The sequence below is a fragment of the Ambystoma mexicanum genome, chromosome 13 (genome assembly GCF_040938575.1).
Source record: "Ambystoma mexicanum isolate Mex_15411 chromosome 13, UKY_AmexF1_1, whole genome shotgun sequence".
Taxonomy (NCBI): Eukaryota; Metazoa; Chordata; class Amphibia; order Caudata; family Ambystomatidae; genus Ambystoma; species Ambystoma mexicanum.
This window is the reverse complement of record NC_090938.1, coordinates 611,560,575-611,583,181: the sequence shown is the minus strand read 5'-3', so window position 1 is coordinate 611,583,181 and position 22,607 is coordinate 611,560,575.

The following is a 22,607-nucleotide window of genomic DNA, read 5'->3' as shown; positions in this document are numbered from 1 at the left end:
AATCATTTTTATTTTCTTATGTTAAGAAAACGTGTCCTAGTGAAATGGCGAATGGGATTGGCTAATATCGGTCTGTTTGTAGCCAATCAAATCGAGGTGTGGGCAGAGTTACTAGAAGGGCCGGAAATCCCACACACTCCACGATCTTCCCCGGAGAAGAGTGTTAAAACCCAGGGTCTCCGGGATAAACCTAGGCGGGTGTGTCCACCCCTGAAGCGACCACATGAGCCGTGTTTGACGGGCACGAGACGTAGAGATTGAAGACAGGGCCATAACCGTGGTACAGCACCAAGGAACCCTTGTGGCAGCTGGCAACGTGCCCGACAACGCGATATCACCCTCAAGCGGGAAGCCTATGGCAGAGCAGTAAGTGCAAGAGCTCTCTCTGCGTTTGTTCTGTGATCCAGGTGAACTCACGTCAAATATGGAGAATCTAACGGCCGGCTTCATGATTCCGCCATCAGAATCATGCCAGTCTGGTCTTGATTTCGAACGCTACAGGGTATCTCTGACCTGTGTGTCTTCTGGCCGAGTGCTGCGCAGCTCGCCCCCTAGGCAACACCCCCACCAGAACCGTCCTTTTTTCTTCCCCCATCCACATAGCTGGCAAGTTGCCCACTTCCATGTGTGACTCCTCAGGCCAGTCCATATTATTTTCGCACTGAATGCTGGGACTTGTAGGCCCATCCTTACAATGGAAAAAACAAAACTACAAGTTCAAGCGTGCAATTGGAAACAGAAATCAGGACTGGCTTGAGGTATCACGCATGGACCTGGGAAACTTGCAGCTATGCATCCATGCTCCTCCTACCCCGCCTCCTCCTTGGCTACCCACCAACTCTGTTGCACTTACAGTTCTTTGGCACGCAGCAGGCCAGCGGCCTTCCCGTCAGGGCAGCGTGATGTTAGTCCAACAACTGAAAAAATAACGGCAGTGTTTTCGAGATTTTCATTATTTTATTTAAATGCACCAAACACCCTCCCCAACATATTTTAGGACTGGTGTCATTTGATATCATACCTCCACTACAAGACTGTTTGGGAGAAAGTGTGAAAGCGTTAAAGTGTAAAAATAATCAAAATATGGAAAACGCTGTTGTTATTTGTTCATTCGTTATAAAGACTGCATACCGAAATATCCTTTGCATCAAGCGGGATATTGAATATAATGGGGAAGGATTGGCAGGATTACAAGCCGGGCCTAAGGACTGTCTGGGGCGTCCTAAGAATCAAAAGTGCCTAAGGAACCTTTAAGCGACATGTGGCTCATGTAACTATAGGCGCGGCCAAACATAGAAAGTGAAATTGTCATACCTGCCATAAGTCTAATCTATTGCAAAAGGTTTTGCTAAATATGGTATCATTAATTAGCAGTCAGAAAATGGACAACAATAGAAATACTCAATGCACTTGCCTCCGGGCCTCACTCTGGCTTGCACTTCCACTCGGAATACGTTCCATGAGAGTGGCACCCACCCTGCACTTAACCCTGGCCCCTGCTGGACTGGGCGCACTTGTCCCTGCCCCCTCCCTCGGACTTCTGTCTGCGCACTTACACAACCCTGCTGCACTTGGCTTAACATGTTTGTCTGTCATGCTCTCCTCTAGCTCCCCTCCCTGCTGGCTCCCCTCCCATAGGTCGACCAACCTTATTGTCTTGCCATGTTCCTTACCCCCCAAACCCCTCCCCCCACGCCATGCTAGTTATTGCTGTTAGATCATTCAGAATCTTCAAGGCATAAGAATGACATAGATATCCCCTTGTTCCCTTGCCGCCTTAAAGCGCTGTGAAGCATTTCACTTGTGTATAAGCGCTATACAAATACACAATTACAATTATGAAAATAAAATAAAATAAAAATATATCAGTGCAGGTTACAGTCCTCAGTTCTTTTGAGGGAAATCCGTAATGATCAAAATGATCTACTTATCAGAAACCGATTTGATTCTAAACATGGATTACACTGACATCTACTGGCAATGAGTGGTATTGCCACTCATCATTGGCGATCAGCGCAGGGAAATCAGTTTAGGGAGTCCCAGCAAAGTTCAAGCTGAGGGCAGTTTTTGGACTTTGCCCGTGCTGAGCTCCAGCTAGCACCAGCCCACGTCTAGCCCTGAAACTAGCACTTGAAGCAATGCCGGTGGTGGAATGATAGTCACCACCTTAGACAGAGAGACAGAGAGCAGTAGGGATCTCTTGTGGACGGCTAGGCTTCCAGTGCTCTAAATCCGCCCCATGGAAGAAATACTCATAGAAAGCAGGGCTGGCACTATGCTGTCCAGCTGTGTTCATGGAATAGAAGGTGGCAGGGCACTGCCCTGATTCCTCCCAATGGATCCACATGATGGGGCATGGCAGACAGCATGTACAATGACACGTGTACAATGACAAACCCTCCTCAACAGGTGGGTTACTGTGACGTTTAGGCGAATTTAATGTAGACACGTGACTGCAGACGGTGGTGTGTGCTCCATTGTGTAATGTGTGTGGTTTCGGTGGAGGAGTTGTGTATGGAGATGTGGTGTTGGTTAGGGTGGGAGGGGAAATGACTTTGAGGTGGTTATTATTACCATGTCTTACTCCAGTCTGTGCTGAATGTGATTACATGCACATACCGTGTAGGTGTGGGAAGCTGGGGCATTGAAGGTGCAGTAGAAAGCGTATAGCACATAGAAAAAAAGGGCGTATTTTGTTTGTGTTTTTTGTGTTGCAGGCGACTCAGAAGGGTGCGAAGGACCAGATAAGTGATGGGCTAGGTGTGCAACTCACAGGGGAGCCAAGGTCCAGAGAAGGGTGACGTTCCAGAGCAGCTAAGGACTAGAGAGGTAACAGCCCAAAACAACAGAGAGGTGACAGCCAGGGGAAAGTGACTCACAAAGGAGCCACGAACCAGAGGAGAGTGACTCACCAAAGCAGCCAAGAAACAGAGGGGCAACTGACTAGAGCAGCCAGAGACCAGAGAGGTGACGGCCAGAGGAAAGTGACTCACAAAGGAGCCAAGAACCAGAGGAGAGTCACTCACAGGAGCAGCCAAGGAACAGAGGGACAACTGACTAGAGCAGCCAAGGAACAGGGAGGTGATGGCCAGTGGAAAGTGACTCAGAAAGAAGCCAAGAACCAGAGGAGAGTGACTCACAGGAGCAGCCAAGGAACAAAGGGACAACTGACTAGAGCAGCCAGAGACCAGAGAAGTGATGGCCAGAGGAAAGTGACTCACAAAGGAGCCAAGAACCAGAGGAGAGTGACTCACCAGAGCATCCAAGGAACAGAAGGACAACTGACTAGAGCAGCCAGGGACCAGAGAGGTGACGGCCAGAGGAAAGTGACTCGGAAAGGAGCCAAGAACCAGAGGAGAGTGACTCACAGGAGCAGCCAAGGAACAAATGGACAACTGACTAGAGCAGCCAGGGGCCACAGAGGTGATGGGCAGAGGAAAGTGACTCACAAAGGAGCCAAAAACCAGAGGAGAGTGACTCACAGGAGCAGCCAAGGAACAAAGGGACAACTGACTAGAGCAGTCAGGGACCAGAGAGGTGACGGCCAGAGGAAAGTGACTCACACAGGAGCCAAGAACCAGAGGAGAGTGACTGACAGGAGCAGCCAAGGAACAAATGGACAACTGACTAGAGCAGCCAGGGGCCACAGAGGTGATGGGCAGAGGAAAGTGACTCACAAAGGAGCCAAAAACCAGAGGAGAGTGACTGACAGGAGCAGCCAAGGAACAAAGGGACAACTGACTAGAGCAGTCAGGGACCAGAGAGGTGACGGCCAGAGGAACGTGACTCACAAAGGAGCCAAGAACCAGAGGAGAGTGACTCACAGGAGCAGCCAAGGAACAAAGGGACAACTGACTAGAGCAACCAGGGACCAGAGATGTGACGGCCAGAGGAAAGTGACTCACACAGGAGCCAAGAACCAGAGGAGAGTGACTGACAGGAGCAGCCAAGGAACAAAGGGACAACTGACTAGAGCAGTCAGGGACCAGAGAGGTGACGGCCAGAGGAAAGTGACTCACAAAGGAGCCAAGAACCAGAGGAGAGTGACTCACCAGAGCAGCCAAGGAACAAAGGGACAAATGACTAGAGCAGCCAGGGACCAGAGAGGTGACGGCCAGAGGAAAGTGACTCACAAAGGAGCCAAGAACCAGAGGAGAGTGACTCACAGGAGCAGCCAAGGAACAGAGGGACAACTGACTAGAGCAGCCAAAGACCAGGGAGGTAACGGCCAGAGGAAAGTGACTCAGAAAAAAGCCAAGAACCAGAGGAGAGTGACTCACAGGAGCAGCCAAGGAACAAAGGGACAACTGACTAGAGCAGCCAGAGACCAGAGAAGGGATGGCCAGAGGAAAGTGACTCACAAAGGAGCCAAGAGCCAGAGGAGAGTGACTCACCATAGCAGCCAAGGAACAGAAGGACAACTGACTAGAGCAGCCAGGGACTAGAGAGGTGATGGCCAGAGGAAAGTGACTCGGAAAGGAGCCAAGAACCAGAGAAGAGTGACTCACAGGAGCAGCCAAGGAACAAATAGACAACTGACTAGAGCAGCCAGGGACCAGGGAGGTGACGGCCAGAGGAAAGTGACTCCGAAAGGAGCCAAAAACCAGAGGAGAGTAACTCACCAGAGCAGCCAAGGAACAGAGGGACAACTGACTAGAGTAGCCAGTGACCAGAGAGGTGACGGCCAGAGGAAAGTGACTCAGAAAGGATCCAAGAACCAGAGGAGAGTGACTCACAGGAGCAGCCAAGGAACAAAGGGACAACTGACTAGAGCAGCCAGGGACCACAGAGGTGTCTGCCAGAGGAAAGTGACTCACAAAGGAGCCAAGAACCAGAGGAGAGTGACTCACCAGAGCAGCCAAGGAACAAAGGGACAACTGACTAGAGCAGCCAGGGACCAGAGAGGTGACAGCCAGAGGAAAGTGACTCACAAAGGAGCCAAGATCCAGAGGAGAGTGACTCACAGGAGCAGCCAAGGAACAAAGGGACAACTGACTAGAGCAGCCAGGGACCAGAGAGGTGTCGGCCAGAGGAAAGTGACTCACAAAGGAGCCAAGAACCAGAGGAGAGTGACTCACAGGAGCAGCCGAGGAACAAAGGGACAACTGACTAGAGCAGCCAGGGACCAGAGAGGTGACGGCCAGAGGAAAGTGACTCACAAAGGAGCCAAGAACCAGAAGAGAGTGACTCACAGGAGCAGCCAAGGAACAGAGGGACAACTGTTTAGAGCAGCCAAGGACCATGGAGGTGAAGGCCAGAGAAAAGTGACTCAAAAAGGAGCCAAGAACCAGAGGAGAGTGACTCACAGGAGCAGCCAAGGAACAGAGGGGCAACTGACTAGAGCAGCCAGGGACCAGAGAGGTGACGGCCACAGAAAAGTGACTCACAAAGGCACCAAGAACCAGAGGAGAGTGACTCACCAGAGCAGCCAAGGAACAGAGGGGCAACGGAATAGAGCAGCCAGAGACCAGAGAGGTGACGGCCATAGGAAAATGACTCACAAAGGAGCCAAGAACCAGACGAGAGTGACTCACAGGAGCAGCCAAGGAACAAAGGGACAACTAACTAGAGCATCCAGGGACCAGAGAGGTGACGGCCAGAGGAAAATGACTCACAAAGGGGCCAAGAACCAGAGGAGAGTGACTCACAGGAGCAGCCAAGGAACAGAGGGACAACTGACTAGAGCAGCCAGGGACCAGAGAGGTGACGGCCAGAGGAAAGTGACTCAAAAAGGAGCCAAGAACCAGAGGAGAGTGACTCACGGGAGCAGCCAAGGAACAGAGGGGCAGAAGATGAGTAGAGAGTGAATCACCAGCAAACCATGGACTAAAGGGGCGATGGGCCGGAGGAGCATCACACAAGGGACTAGGGTTACCAGATAACCCAACGTCATGAGGGCACCTTACTCTGTTCCTCAGCTTTACTTTTACCTTAGTTTTTTTACAGGTAAATTTAATTAATTTGAAGTGACTGCGACCAGGCTACTAGATAAAATGTATTAACTAAGGTACAGGTATGGGCTTGCCCCAGTATTGAACTTCTGTTTTGCTCAATTACTGTTATGTATACATATCATTATTTATTAGGAGAAAGGGATGCAGTAATAATATAAAATGAACATTAAAGCATCACCATTAAATGCCAATGATACCCAGCTCATTTTCAGGCTACCCTCGGCCTCCTCCTCTCCTGCCCACATCTCTGACTGTCTGTCTGCCATCCAGGAGTGGTGTGCTGCCAACGACCTCTGCCTTAATGCCAGTAAGACTGAGATTCTACTCATCGGCACACCCACTCCCTCCTTCCCTGCAGCTCTCTGGCTGGCCTTTCTTGGCCCTCTTCCTACTCCTACCTGCAAGGCAAAAAACCTTGGGGTCATCTTCGACTCCACACTCTCCTTCTCTCCTCACATATCTGTCGTCTCTAAGAAGTCACACTACCAGCTGCACCTCCTCAGAGGTATTCTTCCTTTCCTCTCCTTCCTCCAGAAGCTCACTGTCTCCAGAGCCCTGGTTCTCTCTAAGCTGGACTAATGTAACAGCCTCTATTTAAATCTGCCTGCCTCTACTCTCCGCCCTCTGCAACTCATCCAGAACATGACTGCGAGACGTGTCCTTGGCCTCAAGCCCAGGGACCGTATCTCTCCAGTACTGAAATCTCTGCACTGCCTCCCAGTGGCTGCGAGGATTAAGTTCAAACCCCTCTGCATTGTCCACAAGGCCTTCTGGAGCCTGGGGCCAAAATACCTTCAACTCTCTCTTCCTAAATATCTTCCTTCTCGAGCTCTTCGCTCATCCGCCTCCAACTCCCTCAGGGTCAGCCGCTTCTCCAAGCAACGAGTTGGGGGTAGATCTCTCTCCGCTGCAGGGGCTTCCCTCTGGAACAGCCTTCCTGCCTCCCTGAAACTTGAGGAGAACCATCTCCGGTTCCGGAAGCACCTCAAAACCTTCCTCTTTGCCACTGCTTTCTCTCCCCCTCTCCCCTGCTAAATTCCTGAGTGAAACTGCACTGAATCTGCAACTGGGCCACTCTCATCGATCTCTGCCCTTGGCCCAGTCACTGTCCCCTTGCTCTGCCTCCCTGGCAACCCCTGCACTGCGGGACTTTCTCTGTATCCCTACAGCCCCTCTTCCCAGCACTTGTCTGCACTTACCTTGCACTTGCCACCAGCTGGCCCTTATTATTTATCTTGTTATTCTACTACCCCTGTACTGCACTTTCCCCTCTCCCTTTCCCCTTGCACTTTTCCCTTCCCCTCTACCCATGCACTTGCGCGATCTGAATGACACCTGGCCTAGTAGGATCCTTGTCTGTCTTCCTTTTGTTCCCCCCCTCCCTGCCTCGTCGCGCCTTGAAACTCTTGTTTATAGGCGCGTTACAAATGCCATATCATATCATATCATATCATACCTGTCACAGCTTGATTGACGCCCTGTCCTGTTCAAGAAGGAAAATGCCATTTTTACCAAATTGCACACTGTTTAGACCTCTTTGTGGTTGCGATTAAATGCCAATGACAATATGTTTAAGTTATGCTTGTAATGTTGTTGTAGTGCAAATGATGACTCAGGTAACACTAGTAGACATTTTCCAAAGAGATATGCATGTCAAATAATGCATAGTTCACTGTATATGCACAACTGGATCAAAGCTTTCTATGTATTAATATATTGCTTTGCTGTTTCTGTTGGGGCTGAATCTAGTGCCAGGTTTTAAATTATTGCAGGCATTGTGTAGCCAAGTCCCAGTGCAGCAGGAGCAAACCAAGATAGCAAGCCCCCCTGCACCTCTCCCGCTTCTCCCCCCACCCCTCCCACCACACAACTCCCTCCTTTTCGAATACAGACACGGTACCTCTAGTTCCCTTTCTCCATTCCCACCACTGGTCTGTTCACATTATCTGCTCAGGTTGTCTTGCTTCTTTTAATAGTAATATGATGTGATATGGCATTTATAACGTGCCTATACACAAGTGTTTCAAGGCGCGACGAGGCAAGAGAAGGGAAACAGAGGGAGGACAAAGATAACGATCCTACTAGGCCCAGTGACATTGAGAATCGCGGAAGTGCAGGTGATGGGGGAAGGGGAACAGTGCGAGGGGAAATGGGCAGGGGGCAGTGCAGTACATAGGATAAACAGTAAAATAAATAAAACAATAAGTGAAAAGTGCGGCCAGCAGGTGACAAGAGCAAGGTAAGTGCAGGCATCAGGTGTCAAGTGCTGCTAGGGGACTGTAGGGATACAGGGTAGGGATACAGGGCTGTAGGGATATAGGGTAGCAATTCTGTTTCATTCTTTGCATGGCTTCCCAGTTCTTTCGAACTGACCAGTGCTGTCAATTCACCCGAGTGGCATAAACGCAACCCTTTATCGGAATGCTGGCACTTCTCCAAGGATGTTGTAGATTCTACCACAGCAAACCGGCCAATAGGGATTCCCAAATTCTTCAGGTGACACCACCACTGAAGATGTAGCGCTTTAGAAACTCTCCTCCCACAAGCCAGGCACTCGTAACCTGCAATGCTTTCCAACGATTGTCAAGGTTTGGAAGAAGCCTTGTGCTTCGATTTCGAGCAAATGCAGATTGGGAAGGTGTGAAATGGCAAGAAAAGGCAAGGCACATGGCTCCCATGACTTGGCCTGCTTGACTGGGTCAACAGGTCCTCAAGCACGGTGTGCAGGCAAAATGACCATGTCATTAAGGATCAGGGCGGTCCTTTGTTTACTACTGTAGCCTGTAGACTCTCGCTCTCTAGATGTTTGGACTACAATCCCCACAAGCCCTACCTGGCACAGTCAATAGTGAGTGATCATGGGTGTCGTAGTCGTAAACACAAGCAGAACCTTGGTTGAAAGGAATGGTAGCAAGTGCAGGGGAGATTAGGGGTATCGCCTTTCAAGTTAGAATGCAGAGGATCAAATTAAATCAAACAATATGTATTTTATATTTGGTTTTGGGAGACAGGGTTTTGCAATGAGAGTTCAGGCTATTGGAGATCAGGTTTCACAGTTTACTCTCTGGGCCTTGCAAGAAATACACCATGGTGGTAATGGTGAAAACATGTGGTATTTTAAATACAACTTACTTTTAAAATACCACCTCATTATGAGTTGGGATTGCATGGGATGCGTGGAAAGTACTGAAGTGGGTAATACTTATCTACCAATTGCAGTACTTTAAAAATACCCCATGAAGTAAATATCCCATTAGAGCCCAAAATCATAATTTGGTGACATTGTTTAAAAGAAAGGGGCGCTCCCCGGTAATTTGCATGGAAGCGACCACCTATGTTTGCACTTACATGCAAACACGTCCCCTCCGTGCAATTTTTGTCATTTACACTGTCAAGTGGAACACAAAGGTGTGATTAAGTCACTGCCTGACATTGACTCATGGCGGACAGCCTTCACAATGGATTTCCCGGGTTTGCCTGCATCTTACTGGTGTAAAAAAAAACGTAGATTACATAGGAATCCATAGCATTTACGCTGGCATGAAAATGTGATGCTGGGGTAACTGCCGGTGCATTTGTGTGGGGGGCAGGATGGGGTGGCAGAAACAGATATTTCATCACGTGCCGGCCAATGCAAAAGAAAGAAAATGTGGAGCAGAGGAAAATCCATGCGTAAAAGGTTTACGCATGCATTTTATGCAGGGATTCCCCTCTACTCCGCGAGGCAAACCAGTTCAGCGTATTTAAAGTACCACCGCCATACTCTGTAGGCTACGCAGCATGGAAACAGTGCGGTGCAAATGGATTAAGAGTACGTAATCTGGGATGGACCTCTTCACGTTGACGGCAGCACTGGGCTTGTTGCGCCAACGGGTAGGGTTGTCAGACAGAGAGTGCCATTTTGCGGAGGCAAGACCCGGGAAGGGCAGAAGGCGAGGTGACACCCGTTTCTGAGCACTACGCTACCGTAAAATAAAGCTGTTTTATAGCAATGCAAGTAGTGGGACCAGATGCCCTGGTTTGAGGGGGATGGTCCTGGTTTTTCACACCAGGTCCCTCTGTCCGGACACGTTTCTGCAAAATGGTGAAATGACCCACTTTCTAGACTAGGCATTGAAGTTAGCTCTTTATCTGAGCACTTCACTGATCAAGGGTGAGTGCAGGTCAGTTTCCCGCTGCAGGGAAAGCCTTGTGGGCGTGAGAGGCAGTCTACTTGGAAGTAGCTTGTGCTGTTGCCAGAAGATTAGACAGCTCAGTGTAACAGCTGTAAGTTGTTCCCATGTTTTGGCCCTAGTGTGAACAGCTTAGCATGTGAGCGGTGAAAGGGCAAAGATGTCTCACTCCTGCTGAGCTCAAGTTCATGTGGTGTATCTAAAACACGAAAGGCCTCATTTTCTAAAATGTGCTCCTTGCTTCGCGAGGACCGACCATCGTGTGCACTTGCCTGCACCGCAACCCTCCTCTGTGCAATCTTGAATCGCTTCTGAGAACAGCCCACAAGTGGCACGCAAATATAGGCAGGCCCAGGCTTATGTGTCACTTAACACTTTTTTCATGATTTGTAAGTTTCCCCACCAAGTATGCTGGCGGGGGGCATTTACATGGATTCCTTGGAATCTGTTAGATTTTACCACGTGTTCAAAGCTGGCAGTCCCATGAGAATCAAATGCATTTACGCCAGTGCTTAACTTGTAAAATAGATAAGTGCCCGACCCAAATATTTTCTAGCACTCCTATGAAGCTGCGGGTGGGCACCACTGCTCTCACCTCCCATAGCTGCTCTCCACAGTGTGGACATATTTGGGGTGACACTACAACTTGAACATGGTCATCGTGGTTGATGGAGGCACTGACTATCACCACTTCATAATTAAAGTGAGTCTGAGACATTAAGTGCTGGACCTAAAAAATAAGTGCCAGGGCTGAGCCCTGGCTACCCCCCCGCCCCCAAAAGAATTAAGCACTAAGAGCACCTTCAAAATCAGATGTGGGTGTAAATGCATTCATTTTGGCAGAGGGGGTCCACGGAGGAGGCAGAAACATAAATTCTATTGCTTGTCCCTGCGCCACCTGCCAAAAAGGTGCAAAACTCTTGCAGTCTCACGCTCTATGCGGAGGAGCGGGAAATGCATGCATAAAAGCGGGGCACCATGCATCCATGTCATGCTCTCCCCAGTGGTCGAAGTGTACGAAAAGAAGTAGTGGAACTATGTTCCCTGCTGGCCTGTGCCCGCTTCCCACACACCCCATCGACGCGCCCCTGCCAAGCGTATTCCAAACCCCCATGCCCCCAAACAAACACGCCTGCTGTTAAGGGAAGTGCAAGTTTCACCTTCTTCCTACTTCCTACAATTCTGGAACAGTTTCTTTTTAACAAAAAAGTATAGGAACTGTAAAAGTTTTTTTTTAAAGTATAGGGGCACCGCTTCCAACCGCTCCCACTCACTTCGGCCACTGGCTCTCTGCCATTTTACAGCAGTGGCGAGTCAGAGGAGGGTCAAGGAGCGGAGGTAACAGCTCCGCTGGGCTGACCTCCGGCGCCTTGTGAGTGCACCCTGATTTAGTGCCTGCTAAAGAGCAGGCGGCCCCATAGGAATCCATTACTTAAACACCACCTTTAAAACGTATTTTGCAGATATTTTTTAACAAGACAGAGAATAAAATGTAGAAGAGTGAAGATGACTTTACCTGGTTTTACTCCTTCCTTTCACCCTACACTTTACAAATGTTTAGAATTCCAAGCAGGGGAGTATTTGCACATTTTGCTGCTCCACTACATGCAATTTGCATTTCTTAGAAAACTACGCCCTTGCAATGGTAAATCCTGCGTAAAACCATGCGTAAACCGTGTAGGCATGGTTAATACCCAGGATTTGAGCCTCAGGGACATCATAAATGACTTTTAGGGTATTTGGGGCCATGTGTTAGTTACCATTATCGCATGCAGAAGTCTGGCGGTCAATATGGCCCTGCGGGAGTTAGCTCATAGGGATTCACAGAAATACTGCATGCGGTAATTCTGTCAATCTGCATAGTCACTGTCGGTAGCCCAAAAGAAAATCCATTCCCTACCCATGGGTTGAGCCCAGGAGAGCAGCGTACCGCAGGTGTATATGGAACCGTAATGCCCTGAAGTTAGCAGGGATTTCATCATGTTTACCCCCACCTTCCGGATGGATTAAAACTGTGAGGATTTCTTAGGCGGAACCTTGCCTCATAATCATGCAATCTTCCCCCATCTCATAACTTATAATTTACTGGGAGGTAAAACCAAGCATTTCAAATATCACCTGTATTTACCATTATCACCAAAATTATATCCAGGGCCTAAGTTTGCTATTTTCTGTGCGAGCGCAGCTCTCCGCTTAGCGTGCCTCCGATGAGGAGGAGCTGCCGCAGGACGAGGGTTCAAAACTTCACTGGGGCGACTCATGTCTTCATTCGTAGAGCATCACAAACCAAGAACCACAATTGTGGAGCAATAATTGGTAATTGTAGCACCTGTGTTACAAAGCTCTCAGAAAGCATTCCCACCAATATGCAGCGCTATACAAAACACCAAATATTCGTAATATTGTTTTCTGTCGCATACCATTGCCTTAAATCACATGCCACTGTCTTAAAACCCAAAATGCATCCCTGTGAGATGGCAGCATGGGCTCAGCGACTCCTTCAGATTACTGTGGGCCTCATTACAGGTCGGGTGGTCCAGAAATAACAGTGGCGGTAAACCCGCCGTCACTGTTAATTCCAGACCGCCCGATCCCGACTCCTGCAGGCGGGAGGTGATGTTCCCGCCAGGTCTGACCTGGCAGGTTGAACACCTCCCGCCTGCAGGCGGACATGGAAACACCGGCACCATAACGAGATGATGCCGGTGTTTCCACTTCCCCATTCCCATTGAGTCCTATGGGACTCAATGGGAATGGGGATTAACACCATTCCGCCTCTGGAATTCCCGGGACACCGGGGTCGTAATGCCCTGGTATTTCTGGGAGTCACGGAGGTTGAATGGTAATACAAGTCCGGCGGTAACCAGGCGGTTTTACCGCCTCGGTTACCGCCAGACTCATAATGAGGCCCTATGTGTATCCTGCAGGTCACAGGGTCGAGTCGCTGCCGGGTGGACTCTGTCTTTCATTCTCCCAGCATTATAATTGGGGAGAGAGTGCAGTTCCTCGCCTGGTGAGTCGAATGGTTCCTTATGTATATTTGTATGAAAGAAGATGAAACCTTTTTTTTAGCATGACACCCCACTCTGAGTGACCACACACTCGACAAGTCCTCTCAATGGGCATCATTACAAGTTTGGCGGTGTGGAGAAAAAAGTGGCGTTCATTCCTTTAGTGGAGGAGCTACCTAGGTCCCCCACTTTACCTCCAAAAATCTGCAGAATCACCACTCGGTAATTCCATCAGAGGTAACACAGCCATGAAATGAGGATTTACACTGCCAAATCGGCACTTGTAAACTGGAAGTTTTACTGTAAAGGTAATACCACCAGTGGTACTGCCGCCGGACCAAGTGGTGGTAACGGTAATACCGTTTGATGGTATTTCAGTGGTATTACTGCAGAGATTCCACCAAACTCGTAATGAGCCCCAATGACATGAACCAACAAGCTCTCTTCAAAGGCAAGATATGTTTTTCATTTTAAATTTTTGAAATAATTAGAATGTAAAAACCCCAGGCCGAAGACAGAAGGGTGATGTACAAAAGCAAGGATGCGAAGATTGCAACAGATTGGAACCCCAGCCCCGCCATCTCCAACAAGCAGCTTACTCAAGTCTTGACACAACCAAACAAGTTTCTAATTTCACAGCAAAATGACCCTTTATCCTCAGTTGGCCACACAAGGCCATTTACTGTGGACATGGTCCTGCCCTCAGGATGCGCCCCTGAGTCGCAGTAAGAAGCAATGATCACAGAACAGGCCCGGGGACGGGCTGACTGTTCCCTGGCGACCCGGGCTGTCTGCCAGGAGGAGAGGCTCCGCTCCTTCCTGCGGCGTATTCATTACCCTTCCGGTGATCGAGTAATGAAATGCCATGTAGCGCGCCTCGACTTTCATTACCCGCAACACTTACAGTGTATCTTTCAAAGAAGGCAATTTGCTTGTCACCGTTGCCTTTCATTCCCCAGCTTGTCAAACAGTGGTTGGAACATCTGAGGAAGGCGCCTGTCAGCGCCGGCGGGAGTCTGCCGTGTTTGCAAGGGTCGGGTCTGCAGATGCAAAGACACGGATCCATTTTGAAGGTGCACCAGGATGACACGTGCTAGCGGGTCCAGCAGAAGTGCGAAATACGTTTATTTCAAGTCATTTCCCCCCAAAGCTTAAATTGCATGCAGGAGACCTGTAACGTTTGCACTTGGGTGCACACTGTGCAATTTTAGTCGTTGCACTAAGCAGTAAAAAAAAAGTATGTGTAAAAAACAAGTGAAATCAATGTTACGCTTTCATTTTGCACTTTGCAGTAGTAATTGACTAAATTCCGCCTGTCATTTATGCATTGAAAAGTAGTATTTAGAATGGGCTCCTATGGAATCCACCTGCTGATGTGAATAGCAGGTGGATTCCATAGGAAACCCCAGCATTTACACCAGGATGAAAATGCCATGTCGCCGGGATTCCATAGGAATCCACAGCATTTACACCAGGATGAAAATGCCATGCCGTCGCAAATGCTTGCACATTTCTGTGTTGGACAGTAGTTTTGTTCCATGCCCTGGCTCCAACACACAATGAATGAAAATGTGAAGTAGAGTAAAAATCCTGCATGAAATGTTTACGTGTGCATGTTACATAACTGTCTCAACAGCCCAGTTCCTTCCTATCGACATGGGTCAAAACAACAGCAAAGCAATCTTGAAAACTCAGTGCAATGACATTAATTTGTTAGTGAATTCAATAATGATTGTTAATTTGAAATACTGAATGCCATGCATACATGCTCCCATTGCCACACTGCTTGTTACATTGGGTGCGGGGGTGCTATGTGGCAGGAGAACTTGTATTGTTCCACTGCACTAGAAAACTGACAGCTTGCAGCATGGCTGGCAAGGTGTGTGTGGCTTACATTGCACCCCCTTCATTGCGCCCCTAGTATACAGCAAATACAGAATGTGCAAACTCCCAGATTGCCCAGCAGCATCTGTATGCAAATTAGGCAGCGCCTGTGACCGAATGACTATTGCTTTGCATGGTGCAGGAATGAGTAGGGATTGAACTACTACTAAACCAGCAGTGACCCCAACCATAAAGCTGAAATAGTCACACCATGAATGGTGTACGTCCTTCGCCTCGTAAGGAAGAAAAGGACCGAGGGCCGGTTATTCTCTTCAAGAGAGGGTGTGAGCCAGCAAAGCAGCATCCAAAACAACAAGAATACAGTAAGTACCAAAATAAAAGGCATTTCCAATCAAGACTCTGTACAACTAAGACTGTAAGTAAACAGACTGTAAATTAATACTAGCAACCCACCCTGCACGGAAAAACACAGATAATACAGGCCTTTGAAGAAAAGGGAACTCTGGATAGTGAATAGCAGGGGTCTGCAGGTAAATAGTCTTTGTAGCAAGTTCAAATTACAGAATATGTGTATAAAGGTTAAATGTGGGATCTTAAATACAACTAGAGCCATAGAACAAGGCCAGGGTGACAGAACAGCTGTAGATATCTTAATATTGTCCCTCAGGAGATCAGTAACGTCAAGCCCGTCTTCTGGCACTTTCTGATGGGTTGAATTGGATTCAGGTAGCTCAAGCAGGTTCGAAGGGATTAGGCAATGCAGTGCAATTGAACAATGGGCAACGGCTCGAGACTCTAGCATCTCAGGACAAGCTGCAATGTTGAGATCCACGCGTTTTGAAGGTTCAGTGGTGTCTCGAGGCAGTGGTTCACATCAGTCAAGAGCTGGCTTGACTGAATCCCATAGCGCAGAGCAGTTCAGCATGCAGCGACAAAGACGCTTGGAACAGGTGGCGAAGTGCAGTGCGACTGGCTCGAAGGTGCTCAAATCTGTTCGAAGCGTAGAGTGTCAAAGGCAGCTCTGTTTGGTCTTTACAGCGTCTCAAATGGGTTAGAGATCTGCAAACCGGCTAAAAATGGTTCCAAATTGTAGGTAGCACAAAACACGTATTCTTTTGATGGGGTGCAGTGAGGCCCTCCACTGGCTCTCGGTGAAAGGGTGAGTATGTAATTTGCCCTTTTGATCCAGGCAGATTGCCAGGGACACTTGCAGGTTTGCCACTTCAGCAGGCAGATTCCTGTGTACCAGTATTCAAGCAGCACTCCGACCTTCTGGTAGCAGGTCATTTCAAATGCTCCACTGCAATGTATGGGGGGAGGATTTACACACTCCTTTGAAATCCTTATCTTCACCCCAGTTGCTGGACACTTTGGGCAGTCTGTACCCCAACAAGGATTCAGCTAAATCCTCTTCAAGATGGTTCTTCCAAGCGATTCAAAGATGATTTAATTAAGGGTGTTGTCATGACCCTTGCCCCTGGCCCTCACTGGCAAGTCAGCCTTCCAGTGAGGGCCATGTCAAAGGCCTTAAAACCTCATCCAAGACTCTCTTGGAGTCAGTTCTGGCGCCTTTGGCGCAGGATCATAGCCATCATGAAGACCAACATTAGAATGGGACTATTTACTTGGGACTATTTAACTTGGGGGGAGGGTTCAGCCAACATGGAGTCAAACACATAGCTCAGTTACAAGGAACTGAGCTATGCGGTCTAGTCTTTTGGGTGGGGCAGGCCTGTGACTACTTTACCTGGACTACTTTACCTGAGACTATTTAAACCACACCCAAACAGCAGAACATGCTTTGCGTTATTCTCCTGTGGGCAGCGTAACGCTCACCGTGTCCAGTTCTTTGATGCCAGCTTACCTGAAACCAAGGACCTGCAGAGAGAGAGAGAAGACTGCGAAACTTACCTGGAACAGTATCCTGTCTTCAATCCATCGCTGACTTCAGTTCCACTCACCTGAAGGTACGAACTCCATCATCCGTCACCACATGCATCCTAGAATACTATAACCTGGAAAGAGGAGAAAGAAAGACAGCATTAGTGATCGTTTACTCACGTTTCCTCCCGAATGAAGAAAGCCACACAATTCTTACCTGGGTAGTCATCTCCTGGTCAGTATCATTGCTGGAACATTACAGCGCTCGGCGAGGAACAAAGCAACCTGCAAGGAGAGAAAAGACACAGGTTAGCAATATAAAAGGTGAAACAGCGACGCGCATCGCGCATTACTCAGCAGACAGCATTGCGCACACCGTGCTTTCGCCTACCGGCCCATGCTCATCTTCAAACTGCATGACAACACCAAAATACCTTTCCTTATCTAAAAGGAAAGAAGCAAGACATTATTATTCGAACCAAGATGAACATAAGAACTACATATAAAGACTGTAAAGCAGCAAACCTACTGAGTCGCAGCAGGCCTGGATTCCCACAGGGGGGCTTGCACCAGTGAAGTAACTTGGTCACTGCTCGCCCCCCACATTACGCACCCCTGCCACGAGGAGCAGGACGGATAATCCACCTTTTACAATATTAAGGTGAGGAGAAGGCCCAAGGGGGAGGAAGGAGTTGAGGCCAAGGGAGGTGGGAAAACTTAAAGACAATCTGGTATTGAATCCAGCTCTCCTATATTGCAGACCCATCTTTAACCAGAGGCCTTACCAAGGGACCGGGAGAGGGTTCGAGAGTGCAAATCATCCAACCAGGGCTGGGTGGCGTCCCCGTGGATACCAGGTGAGCGTAACAGAACGCAAAGCCTCAATAATATTATCCACCTGGGCGTCATGGAGACTTCAGAGACTGACCAGTTAGTTCAGTTGTTGGGACAATTACGCGCCGAAGTACATTCAGCCAGGCAAGAAATAAGCGCTCTTAGGAGGGATTTGATTGTTACTAAGGATCGTACCGACAAAATAAGTAGACAATTGCTCCAATCACAGGCAGGACAGACCCCATTGCCTGGTAACATTCCGCCAGCACCTGTACCAATGTATTCCACCAATCCAGTGCAAATAACCCTTCCTGGGGCAGTTCCTTTAGCTCCACCTGAACAATTTACAGGGGACCCCAAGAAGTACGCAACGTTCATGAACCAGTGTCGTCTTCATTTCCTTTGCAGACCTGGGGCTTTTCCTAACGACCAAGCGCAGGTTGCTTTTGTCTTGTCATATCTGAGTGGCAGTGCTGCGGATTGGTCGGTACCATTGGTAAGTCAGGATAACCCGTTGTTACATGACTTTGGGGGTTTCCAGATGGAAATGGAAAAACTCTTTGCTCGTCATACCCAAGGCCAAGCATTAGACAACAAACTTTTGTCACTCCGTCAAGGAAGTCAAGACTTGCTTACATATATAGCAACATTTAACAGACTAGTTATTGAAACTGGGTGGCCTAAGGAAAAAAGGACCACACTATTTCATCGGGGTCTACGAGGGGAACTAAAGGATGTCGTTGCTCAAGTGGTTAACCCACCTAAAAACTGTGGAGAATTCATCAACCTTGTGGTGCAATTAGATCACAGATTACACGACCGAAAAGCGGACCGGATAAAGTTAGACACTCGAGCTGTGTATGTCCGGTCAAAGGATAATGTTCCACGTACATTGGAAAACACGGTAGAACCCATGCAAATCGGAGGTGTATGGCCCCCTTTAACTACAACTGAAAGAGACAAGAGAAGGCAACAGCAATTATGCTTATATTGCAGAAAATCAGACCACTTCCTCAAAGAATGTCCAGTGAAACCACCAAGGAGAACTGTTGGAGCCACAGAGAAGGAAGATAATAACAAGGAGTCGGAAAACTACCAAGCCCGGCAAGCGTAGAGGTCCACTTGTCGAGCGAGAAGGATGAGCCACAGACCTCACACTTTGCATTACCAGTAATTTTGATCAATCACCAACCTGGGATGTCATTTAGGGGTCGCCAGAGGTCGCAACTGCGACCTCTGCGGTCTCCCTTGCGCCCTCTGTGGTCTCCCCTGCGACCTCTAAAAAAAATAAACAAAAAAAGTTTTTTTTTTCTTTTTTTTGTAACGCAAGCTCCTGGGCTGTGGCCAGCACCATGTGGCTCTTTACTTCTGGAGTGGCTGGCTTTCTTGTTTAGGCCCCTTAAATAAACAAGAAAAATGAGAACAGGAGTGCCACAAGTATAGCACTTTCAGCACTGACCCTAAATAAGAAAGAATATGAATACCAAATAATGGGCCTCATTACGAGGTGGGCGGTAAGGGATTACCAGCACCGGTAAGGGCACCAATGCCGGTAATCCCTTACCGCCCTAATACGAGTTCCCTTTGCGGGTCCTTCCTTAATGCCTGGTTTTTTCAGGCATTAAGGACGGGACCCGCAAAGGGACTCTAGAGCTAATAACGGTACCGCAATTTGCGGTACCGTTATTAGCGCCTTCCCCATTCCCATTGAGCCCTATGGGGGCTCAAATGGGAATGGGGAAGGGCCCTGGTGAATGGGGAATTACCGGTCCTGCCAACCTTGGAATGGACTGGTAATTGCTCCATTCACCAGGGCGGAGTTGGAACGAGTTTGGAGGCAGCCATGGCGCTACTAGCGCCATGGCTACCTCCAGCCTCGTAATGAGGCCCAATGTATCTTTCTGGAATTCTATACAATAATTGCTACACTCATTAAAGGTTTATTTCGGGCACACTTCAGGGGGTGAATCACTGATTTAGTCTGTTCTTAAACGCCTCAACTCAGCCTTTCATCCTTCTGAGGTCGATAAATTAGTACCAACACAGGTTGGGTGATATTGTAAATATATTATTTCTATATAAAGTGCTTAAGCATAAATGCTATATAATAAAACATCATTATCATTTGGTCATGGACGTCTGCTTGCATTCACAGTAATTTGGTAATATGGGCCTACACACATTGATCCTAATGATGCATATGACGATCCATTCAAATATGAAATGTACATCACATTATAGTGATATCGTAACCATATTTTTTGTAGTGTACAATGCTATGTGATGCCACTTCCTGTTTTGTCAACGGGTGAAATGTCGTGTTCCATCACTTCCCACGATATCACTACGTGGTGGGTCAAAGGACATCACTTCCTGTGATGTCATCAGGGGTCAAGGGTCATGTGATGTCACTTCCACTACCCCTGGCATTTTGGTGAAATGACGTCCCTGTCACCAACAACCATCTCGGATGCATGCTGTCGAAGCATACATAGACAGCGGACCAGTTGGGAATTATGTAGACCAAGATCTGGCAGCAGAGATGGGGCTTCCCTTATGCTCTAAGTCGACTACTGAAAAGGTTACTACTGTTGATGGGACAGAAATAGCTTCCAGACCAATAACCCAATGTACAGCAGCACTAACACTACTGTGTCAGGATGGACATCGAGAATCTATTGCATTTAATCTCATCAACGCTCCTCGGTTTCAACTAATCTTAGGGATGCCATGGTTGGTAGTTCACAACCCTCTAATAGATTGGCGTGCCAAGAAGTTGGCCTTTTCCGATGATTGTGCTCGCACCGGTTACTACCAAGAAAAAGGGAAAACAGACTTATGTACATCTGCTACTCCCAGTACAGTGGCGATTGTACTAAGTGTGACTGGTACTCTACCAAATGAATACCAAGATTTTCAAGACGTTCCAGAAAGAACAAGCCAATACTCTACCACCGTACAGGCCCTACGATTGTCAGTTTGACCTCATACCTGGTGCGCAAATTCCTTGTGGTCGAATCTATGCACTTACTGAACAGAAAACCTCCATTTGAAATCTTATCTTGATCAGTACCTGGCAAATGGATTTATCCGCCCATCTAAATCACCGGCAGCCAGTCCCTTATTCTTCGTACCAAAGAAGGAAGGAGAGTTGAGGACTTGCATCGACTATCGCGCATTAAACCAGATCACAGTAAAAAAATGTTATCCACTGCCCCTTATTCCCGAATTATTGGATCAAGTCAAAGACGCCCAAATCTATACCAAACTGGACCTTAGGGGGGTGTACCATCTTGTTCGAGTAAAGAAAGGAGACGAATGGAAAACAGCCTTTCGTACCAAATACGGCTTTTATGAATACCAGGTAATGCCTTTGGGACTTTGCAACGCTCTGCTGCATTCCAGTACTTTATGAATGATGTTTTGCGGGAGATAATCGACGTTTGCGCCCTGGTTTACAATGATGACATCTTAGTGTATTCTGCTACAAAAGAAGACCATGTCAGGCATGTTCGCTCCGTCCTTACTAAACTCCGCCAACATAAACTGTATACTAAACTCGAAAAATGCCCTTTTCATGTCGACGAAGTGGAGTTCCTCGGGTTTAGCCTCACACCAAAAGGTATCAGAATGGATAGGCACAAGGTAGATGCCATTCTTAACTGGCCGTCACCAACTTCATTTAAAGGAATCCAGAGTATGTTGGGCTTTTCAAACTTTTACCGCCGATTCATCCCAGATTTTTCCCAAATAGTACATCCAATTACATCACTATTGAGAAAAACAAATAAAAAGTTCCATTGGACCGTAGAAGCAGAGAAGGCCTTTCAAGAACTTAAGAAAAAATTCACTTCTGCTCCAGCTCTACGGCATCCTCACCCAGACCTCCCTTATATAGTTGAAACAGATGCCTCTAGCATGGCTTTGGTAGCTGTTCTCTCACAAAGGGACCCAGGAGCTGGCCAGTTACACCCTGTGGCCTTCTGGTCACGAAAATTCTCACCTCCAGAACTCAGCTATGCTATCACAGACAAATAACTCTTGGCTATAAAATCAGCTTTCAAGGCATGGCTACACTATCTCCTTGGTGCTAGACATACTGTCACGGTCATAACAGATCATCAAAACCTGCAATACCTAAAAACAGCAAAGGCTCAATCATCACATCAACTGCAGTGGGCTCTTTTCTTCGCTGAATATGACTATGTGATCACCTACTGGCCAGGAGTCCGAAACGGAAAGGCTGACACCTTGTCCCGCATGGGTGTTGATGAAAAGGTATACATAACTTCAGATCCAGTAGCCATCATTCCAGAAGACAAACTCCTGGGTCTTATGACAACATTGACACAGGGTGAACTCCAAAACAAGATCCAACTCTTAATGGATCCCACTTTCTCACAAGAGTGGTGAACTCAAGGAGAACATTACACCATTAAAGACCCGTTACCATATTTTAGGAACCGTCTATATTAGTAAAGATTTACAAGAGCAGGTTATTTCGGGTTATCACGACTCCCTGATTGAAGGTCATCCTGGAATTGCCAAAACTGTAGCTAAAGTAAAACAAACCTATTGGTGGCCCACATGGCATAAAGACATCATACAATTTATCCAATCTTGCGGTGTGTGTGCACAAAACAAATCCCAAAAGCAGAAACCAGCAGGTCTTCTCCAACCATTGGAAATTCCTCCCGCACCATGGCACATGCTGTCCCTTGATTTCATTACAGATCTACCTCCGAGTCAAGGATTCAACACTATCTTAGTAGTTGTAGACTTGTTCTCTAAAATGGCACACTTTATTCCTTTTAAGGGTCTTCCAAATGCATCCAATTTAGCAAAAGTATTCCTTGAGGAAATCGTACAGCTACATTGCTTTCCATCGGTCTTGATCTCAGATCGAGGTA